The 9,526-nt window shown below is 44.6% G+C and overlaps 1 long non-coding RNA gene across 1 annotated transcript; it reads left to right on the top strand.

Moving 5' to 3' along the window:
• Positions 1-785: 785 nt before the first annotated feature.
• Positions 786-7,469, top strand: LOC142828053 (uncharacterized). Its single transcript, XR_012902983.1, has 3 exons — positions 786-1,045; positions 3,560-3,619; positions 6,257-7,469. It is a non-coding gene; the product is annotated as an uncharacterized LOC142828053 (long non-coding RNA).
• The last annotated feature ends 2,057 nt before the right edge of the window (positions 7,470-9,526 follow it).

The raw sequence follows: 9,526 nt of genomic DNA, 5'->3' as shown, positions 1-9,526 counted from the left end.
ATACATTCTGGGTTAACTATCCCAAGCAGCGTTCCCCGTAAGCTGGACAGTTGGGCAACCCTACAGGAGAGATTCAAATGCCACCCAACTGATTAGCAGAGTGCACACAATGTCCACAGCTGGCAGCTTGTGTTTCTACTGAGGATGTAAATATGTAACTATTTAAACAGTTAACCGGCTAACCAGCTTATTGGTTTCCGTAAAAGTTACAAGCTGGCTCTATGGGAGTCGGGTCAGCGGGAGCTACTGACCCTGCTCCCAGGGAGAATTCACTCTGGGCTTTGCAGCATAAAGCTTATATATAAAAGTATACGCTTACATACAAGCTGTATACTGCAGCGCATGTAACCGTGTAATCACTAGGATTTTTAACAGTTACACGGTTACATTTTTAAATGAGTTTTTAACATCCCTAATTTCTACTGGCGGTGCATGTCTGCACGTGCCTCGGTGCACAGAACAAAATGTATTCCACACATGGATGGAAAAAATTAGAGGGGACGGTTGTGGAGGCAGGAAAAGGGAATAAGGGAATTTGTGTGCAGCCATCTTGGTCTTGTTAACAAGAGAGCAAGAGTCAGGCTAAGTCTGTGGCCTGACAACGCGAGATCTGTAATTAGACGCTGCCTTCACCTCTCGCCTCCATACGGAGATAAGGGTAGAACGCTGACTCTGGTAGGGACCTTGAGATAAGGAGCATCTGGGTGGAACTAAATAACTGTTAGCCATTGGTGTTTGTAATAACAAGGAGACTAATTGTTATTGTTATTATATTTAATAGACAGTATATAAACTGCTTCATAATTGCTTGTATTCGAAGATCTGCCTCGGTGAGGGGGGGGACTCCCCCCCTGTCCAAACCAGTTTTTCTCTTGCTGCAGCTCGTAATAAAACTGCCTCTGGCTACTTGTTGCTTACAAACTCAGAGTGAGGACAATGTTTTCTTCCACAATTTGGTGCCGTGACTCGGATGGCAACGCCCGATTGAAGACAGCGACAGTGGCTGCAGACCATCCCCCTTCACCTCCATGGCGCCAAACGAGAGGTAAGAGACCTTTTGAAATCTCTACTGGGGTGTGGAGGAGGACTGCCTGTAGGGTCGTCTGCTTCTTGTGGGCTCACGCCATCCGAACTTCTTGAATCTGCAACAAGGTCAGACGCAAAACGGTTCCGGGGAGGTTGTTTTGTTATCCCCGAGTAGGCCTAAGTTTACGCAGTGCTGGGAACTGCTGTGGTATTGGTGGCGCCGCCCCGGGTACGGGAAGAAGGTTGTATTGCGTCCGGACATAAGGCACCTAGGTTTATGCAGTGCTGGGAACTGCTGTGGTTCTGGGGGGAAACGTGTTGTTTGCCGCCCCTGGGGGGAACAGTGTTGTTTGCCGCCCCAAATATGGACGAGGTCCATAATGAAAGATGCATCTAAAAGTGGGAAAATTTCTGTGTGAAAAGCATGCTGAGTGTGAATGTAATGAGTGGAGTGTGAATGCCGCTGCCCAGGTCTCTGAGAAGTAAGCTGATTCCAGCCGCACCAGGGCTCTCCCACAAGGGAGTTCTGAACGCAAGGGGGGTCAGCCAAACCTCGAGACCGAGCAGATATGTGAGGGAGTGACGACTCCCCTTATTTCATGAGCTGCTGATAAGGTCTGACACTCTAGACCCAGCAGACCCCTTCTTTGGAGTGTGTAGATTTAGTTTCCTATAAGCCACTGAGCAGACGGGGAATGGACAGGATGCTCCCCTGAATGACTAAAATGGATGGGGATCAGTCTAAGCATACCCTCCCAGACCGCTGAAAGGCACCCCTGTGTACTACATGTACGTGCATCATGGTCCAAGGACCTGTAAGCATTTGACAGATTGACAGAGAAAGAAATTAAAGCCTTGAGGGATGAGATTGAAGCTCAGAAAAGCAAAAATCCGCCCTGCTGTGAGAAATGTAACTTACACGCAAGTGCACAGCCTCTCCCAAGCTTAGGGGGGGAATTTGGCCCAACATTACCCCCTCCACTCCTTTCTATGCCCAGCCCTATATGGGCCCTTATCACACATTACTGAAGATAAAGAGGAGGCACAGAAGATAATTGAAAGGTATCAGATCTTCCCTTTGGAAGAACGGGCTCTAGTTACAAATCTGTCCGATCCAAAGCAAAACACTGAGTTTTAGAAGAGACTTAACAGCTTGTGGGAAGTATTCCTCCAAATTCTCAAGGAAGGAATGCCTGCCGACCATCAAGCCATATTGGCCCTAGGCATTTTGGTTGGAAACATATACATGGAACACAATGCAGGAGTAGGAAAGGGCTGCCAAGCAACTTTAGGAGATTCTCAAGCCCTTGTTAGCAAATAGATAACTACAGCCTCTCTGGCTGGAATCGCAGGCTACCCAAGGATGTTTCTCAACGCACAAGTGGGGGCCATCCAGAAAAAAGAAAAACAGTTAAAACCTTTCCCTCACACACTGTTATAATTAGCTTGAGGGCGTGGGAGGACGTAACCTAAAAGCCACCCTAAAAGCCAACTAGTGGGAATTAAATTTGAAGATGTAATCACTAGAAGCTAAATCTGCCCTAACAAGGAGACACATTCTGCAAAATAAATCTCCTTACACAGCATGGTCGAGTGATCCACCCCAGAGTCAGCAGCATAGATCAACTGCTGCAGCATGGATGTTATGAAAACCCTATACTGAGAAGTTTAAAATTAGTAATAGCTGACTGCAATAATACACATTTGGATTTACCTATAGAAAAGAATTAGGAGGTGTGGGGGCTAATGGGAAAGCTCATCCTCCTTACCAAATTAATACTGGACAAACATGTGTCATTGGGAAGGGTCATTTAGCAGGAATCAGGACAGATCATAAGGAATTCTATTGACACTTAACTGGTTAACTGTATAAAAGAATGAAATCTATACATTCAATCCTTAAGGTTAAATTTACTCTTTAAGAAAACAAATCTTTGTTTTAAGAATCCAAGCCCTGAAACTTCACTGTGTCTCTGTTCAAGGCTGAGTTGATAACACTTTTGACTTGCTTTCAAATCCAACATTATATGTGAATACAGGCTGCCTGGCTATTTCAAAGGAATATAAAACACCTGTCCCCTCAAGTAAATTGTCCAATTACAAACAAAATATTTATGTGCCCATTTAACAAAATTTAATGTCAATATTATTATTACTATAGTCTTAATAAGTAACACTGTATATGATTCTTTTCAGGAAAAGAAAAGCTTTTTGCTTGCTGGAACAATAACTAACCAACACCTTGTGCTAAGGAGAAGCATTATAGCTTCACACATTAAGCCTGATCTGTAGTACAAGAGGGAAACTGAGGCATGCCACTGTTGGGGAGGGCTAGCAACTCTAGAGGTAATTCGAGGGAGTGGAAGGTCACGAGTACCGATGAAGTGCCCTTGTTCTCGTAAAGTTGTAGCTCACTCGCCCATGGGAGTGGTAAGGAACTACCTGTAACAGGTTCCCCTAACAGATCTTAGGCAGTATTTTAAGTTATAATGGACCACCCCGACGGGGGTAGAAATATTTTCTTGTCTTTCAGATCATCAGAAAGCGCTGGTGCCAGCTGAAGAAAAACAACAAACAACAACAAAAAACCATGGTTCTGTGTCATGACACAATAAGTTTGTGTTCTGTCCAAGTTTGTCTTGTGTGTCTTAATTGTAATATGTATTGCAAATATTGTTGTGTGTAGGATATTGTTTTAATGAAAGGATAATTTGAGTAAAGCAGAAGCATTAATTTAAACCATCAAAATTAATAATTGGGCCCAATCAATTGGCAACTTTAAAATTCAGTGAAAGGATAATAGTTTGGAAATTGTTTAGGCTAGGAGAATGTTAACAATGTCTCCACAGGTGAACAAAAAAGGAACTGGAAGGAAGCAAGGAGTGCATCATGTGAACAGAAGGACTGGGAGTGGGGTACCAGCCCTCTCCCCCACCAGATTGGTTTTGCTTTAATGGCTACACAAATGAAATATTTAGCTTCTGTAAATTTGCACACCAACCATAAAGTGGTTTGGCCAGAGATAAGAAATTTATAAGAAACAACACGGGCAAGTGGACATCAGCATATTTAAGTAAAGATGCCCACAACAATGAGGAAACTAGTAACCTCACCATTGCAATAACAGCTACTTGCCCTGCTACTCATTGGTGCCTGATGCCTTAAAAGGCCTCAAGAATTATGGAATTGCATGGGTTCCTATTAACAATTAAACATCTGTGAACCATGCTTGGTCCTATAAGAGAAACAGTGACTCTAGTCAATGTAACCTCCTTCAAGTCACATACATAGAACAAATACACGCTAATAGCAATGGGGAATACATGGTCTTGGGCCACCCCTCATTCACACATAATTATTTTGTTTATTGTAACAACATGAACACTAGGAGGACAAAGAATACACAGTCCTCCAAGTTAAAGTTTGTATGGAATATTGTGGGAAAGAAGCTAAACACTAACATTAGGCCACTGAAGTTGGACCTACTGACTCCCACTGGGGCTTACCACGTAAAGCCCAGACAAAGGTAACCCCTGAGGCATGGCTGTCATTTGTTAAACAATGGCCATTGCTAACTTGCCCTCATTTGGATATTATTAACCAGGTCCTTAAGGACAAAATAGAGCCTCTCAATTGTGCATCATGCCCTGAACAGACCTGTCCCAGAACCAGGACAACTGTCACTGGTCCTTACCTTGGTGATGTTCCACACTGGTATAGACCAGCTGTGTGCTAGACTGGCTAATCAAATTGGCAAGTGCCTGATTAGGCAACGAAGGGGCTTAGCAGATACCATCGCAGATTGGTTTGGGCCTGGAAACTCCGTCAGCAACACTTATGTCATAGCCCAGAAATTGTATGAGAATCCAGGCTGGTAGATGCAGTAATATCCAGTGCTCGTAAAGGCCTAGACACCAGCCAAGCCAACCGATTGATCCTGAATAGTTTGAAGGATCTGTCCAGCTCTGTGTCCATTTCACTAAACCTAACCAGATATTTGGACCAGAGACTAATTGGATTGTTAATTAATGGAACTAAATTAAAGGTATTAGACGGCCAGTATTGAAGAATAGGATAGCTTTAACCACCCAGCCCTTATGGTAATGAGTCCCCATCTCCCCCGTCCTACCCACGGGAGTGGGGAAGTAGAGAATCCATGAGGACCCAAAGGCCCACCTGGACAGGGCATAGTATAACAGTTTGTTTTTGGCCCCTCTGGGGATTCCTCACTCAGATCAGATCAGAATGGTAACCTCCCTGCCTGTGACAAAGCAGGAGCATATAGATAAATCGAGGGCATCGCTTATTCTGAAGGTGTGGGAGCCTCCCTATACCCAGGGATTGTTGCACCCACTTTGATAAGGAAATTTTATGTACCTGCCCATTTAACATCATGACGAATCTGCCTAGGTTTGATGTGGTTGTCTCAGAGAAACAAAAACATCGAGCTGGTCCAAATAAACGGTACCTACTGGTGTTTGACTACCCAGACAGACCACTCCATCCTGCCCCTCTACATATCCGTCTGTGTGTATAACAGCCCCTCGCTGGATGATCCTGACCATTGATGGAATGCGGCTCTATCGCACTTCGGCAGTGATGAGTAACCTAACATGAGATTCTGAGTGGCACGGCGGAAGTAAGTACCTAGAGGAGGGTTTACTGGCCCTGCAGGCAAAGATCGAGGAGTTGGTGGCCAATGCCCAAAGATATATCGAGGCTGGCCGTCTGAAGTACACACAGATAGGGAAACACCGTGGACCATGCCAAACATCTACCTCTGCAGCACTCAACCAGGTAGTAGAGGTCAAACCTATAATCATGGGCAGCGTCAGTAAGGCGATGAAATATCTTGAAGATGGAGTTGAATAGTGTTTGTCAAATTATGTGGGAAGTTTTGATTTTAACATTTATAATAATGCTGGTGCTGTACTCGTACTTCCAGAGTAAATTAAAACCCCTTAAATTGTATTTAACCTGGTGGGTTAAGGAGAACCCCAAAGTCAAGAGAAAGGAACTATAGGAGTAAACTGAGGCAGTCCATGGTATCTTGCTGAGAACTGACAAACTCAAAGTATTAGGCCAGCTTGGGAAGTAAAACCGTTCAACAGTTACTGTGACCCTGGTTCCCCTGGCAACCACATTCCAAAAGGGCCTCACTTTGATAAGGCTGGTACCAAACAACTAAACAACCACGCAGGATTGTTTTTACAATTTGCTTTATTCCTAGGAAATAACCTTGGTTCCAAAGGAGCTAGCTGGCTTTTAGCTCAGAGAATAGAGACTCGTATGTCCATCAGTGAAAGACCGCTCTAGAAAGACCTTTACCAAGTTTTGCTAACCACCAACACTGCTGTGAAGTGCCAAGAACTGACTGTTGGCCAATGCTTCTCACTGCAAAAAGATCCCTCCATCTCGAAATGATCCTACCCCGATTGCTGATAAGCCTCTCTCTTCTGGTCCTGCTTTCCTACCTGCTGGACACCAGAAGAGCCAAAATATTACAGGGTGATGTGCTGGTAACCTCTCCCCTGCATGATGCTGAACCACGACTGTTTCAAGAAAACAAAGAGGAAAAGTCCGCTCCTCTGACATCGACAAAAGCCTGTAGTCTAGACGTACCCTAAGAACTGACCTTGGTGAAAGAAGCAAAGTATTGTATATTGCCAAGGAGAAACTTGTGGGAGTGGTTTGGGTTTCTCCCTTTGATCTGGACTCTGTGCTTATGGACAGGTACTATCAGCATGTACCTGCCCTACCTAATTTGGTTACTAATTATGATATGTTGTATGATGTTACTAAAGTTATAGAACAGCCCCATCATAGAATTATATTGGGGATATTAATGATTATATTGCTTTTGCTTATTAAAAGTTTCATATTTGATTGTTGTTGTAAGGGATGTGGTGGTAGAGATAGCTTTTGTGTTTGTGCTAATTGTGTAATGTTTAATGAAGATAAAGGTTTGGAGGGATAGTTGTGCTGTGGGCACAAAAGGGGGGATTGTGGAGGCAGGAAAAGGGAATAAGGGAATTTGTGTGCAGCCATCTTGGTCTTGTTAACAAGAGAGCAAGAGTCAGGCTAAGTCTGTGGCCAGACAACGCGAGAGCTGTAATTAGACGCTGCCTTCGCCTCTCGCCTCCATACGGAGATAAGGGTAGAACGCTGACTCTGGTAGGGACCTTGAGATAAGGAGCATCTGGGTGGAACTAAATAACTGTTAGCCATTGGTGTTTGTAATAACAAGGAGACTAATTGTTATTGTTATTATATTTAATAGACAGTATATAAACTGCTTCATAATTGCTTGTATTCGAAGATCTGCCTCGGTGAGGGGGGGGACTCCCCCCCTGTCCGAACCAGTTTTTCCCTTGCTGCAGCTCGTAATAAAACTGCCTCTGGCTACTTGTTGCTTACAAACTCAGAGTGAGGACAATGTTTTCTTCCACAGGTGGTCATAAGTGACAACAGACAAGAGCCTAAAATACGGACGTTCTGTAGCCATGACCCACAGATGTATGGCCAAAAGGTGACACAAAAGATCAAAAAGATATGGAGAAATTGGAGAAGGTCCAGAGAAGAGCAACAAGCATGATTAAAGGTCTAGAGATCATAACCTATGAAGGAAGACTGAAAGAATCGGGCTTGTTTAGCTTGGAAAAGAGAAGATTGAGGGGGGGATATGATAGCAGTTTTCAGGTATCTAAAACTGTGCCAAGTTACATATGGCTGAGTCATTCCCATTACCGGAGTAACATTACATTGTGCACAGAGCTGCATTAATGGGTTTCTTTAATTAACTAAGTGCTTATACTAAAGAATTTCTCCATTGCCGTAAGCACAACACCAGGCTGGTGCATTTTCACACAGGGCCAGATGAATCCAGGCACAACTGATTCCATGGCCTCTCAGGGAGGGAAGGATGGAGCATGAAGTTGAACACAGCTGAGTCAGTGAAAGAAAGTCTTTGAGGATGGTTTATGGCTCTGGTCTGGTGCAAAACAATAACTCCTGGGTTAATTATAGAATCATAGAACACTAGGACTGGAAGAGACCTTGAGAGGTCATCGAGTCCAGTCCTCTGCCCTCATGGCAGGACCCAGTACTGTCTAGACCATCCCTGATAGACATTTATCTAACCTGCTCTTAAATATCTCCAGAGATGGAGATTCCACAACCTCCCTGGGCAATTTATTCCAGCGTTTAACCACCCTGACAGTTAGGAACTTTTTCCTAATGTCCAACCTAAACCTCCCTTGCTGCAGTTTAAGGCCATAAGCGAGTGAAGTAACCAACCCATGTGATCAGAAGTTGGACTGAGTAGCCAAAAGGCTGTTAAAAAGCCAAATCTAAATTCCTAGATTTAATCCCCAACTGACCTGACCTCAGTCCTCCAACTGTCTTTTTAAAGTTATATTGCAATGGGGCTAGGCCCTAAGGCCAAAAGGGCCATAGAGAAGTCCTCCAGGTGGCTAGAGTGGCTAGGAGGAAACCAGCCAATCAGGGGCCAGGAGGGGCTATATAAGAAGCTGCAGCCTAGATCTGGAAGGGGAAGGTCAGGGCTGACTGGCAGAACCATGGTCAGCGTCCATTGGCAGGCGGTTGGGAGACTGATGGGCTTGAAGGTAAAGCCCTAAGCTAAGGGCAAAGGAGTTGTCTGCAGGAGAAGCCCTGGAGGGACCACTCTTGTTCAGAATGAGGCGACAAACGGAGAGAATGGCACTGAACTGAGAGATGCTGTGAGAGGTGTATCCTGGAAGGGGTTTGTGATTGAACAAAGCGTGTGACTCGGCTGGGCTGAGTAGCCCAAAGGCTGTTAAAGACATAGCGCAGGTATGTGCGCTCAGCCAAAGGGGGGCGCTCGTGTGAGGTGAGCGCCAGGCCCGTTACAGACACTCACAAGGTACAAATGATAGCTAATGCCCCCAGATTCCTCGTCTGTTATGAATAACACCCCAGGTTGTTCAATCAGAGTGGTCTTCAAAACCTAATTTACTTTGCAGCATGCAACTGCAGTATTGCAAACACCCAGTCAGGCCCCAAACGTCTTGGCTATGTCTATACTGTGCTCTCTTGTGCAAGAAAATATGCAAATGAGGCGAAGCAGTGAATATCGCTGCGCCTCATTTGCATGCTTAATAAGCTGCCATTTTGCGCAAGGGGCTTTTGCACAAAAAGGAGCCATCTACACGCTTTTTTTCAGGAAGAACTGCTCTTGCTCAAGAGGGAGTTTTGCGTAAAAAGGAGCCGTGTAGATGGCTCCTTTTTGCGCAAGAGCCCCTTGCGCAAAATGGCGGCTCATTAAGTATGCAAATGAGGTGTGGTGATATTCACTGCTTTGCCTCATTTGCATATTTCCTTGCACAAGAGAGCACAGTATAGACATAGCCCTTGAGATGGGCTTAAAAACTGTGAGACTTACCAAAATAATAAAGGTGGGGTTCTTTTTATTTGCCTTCTGCTGTTGGAGACTTTATGTCCCCTGCAATTTTCTCTACTG

This window comes from Pelodiscus sinensis, chromosome 1 (assembly GCF_049634645.1).
Source record: "Pelodiscus sinensis isolate JC-2024 chromosome 1, ASM4963464v1, whole genome shotgun sequence".
In the NCBI taxonomy this organism is placed as follows: domain Eukaryota; kingdom Metazoa; phylum Chordata; order Testudines; family Trionychidae; genus Pelodiscus; species Pelodiscus sinensis.
Note: the sequence above shows the minus strand (reverse complement) of the source record. Positions and strands in the feature narration are given on the sequence as shown.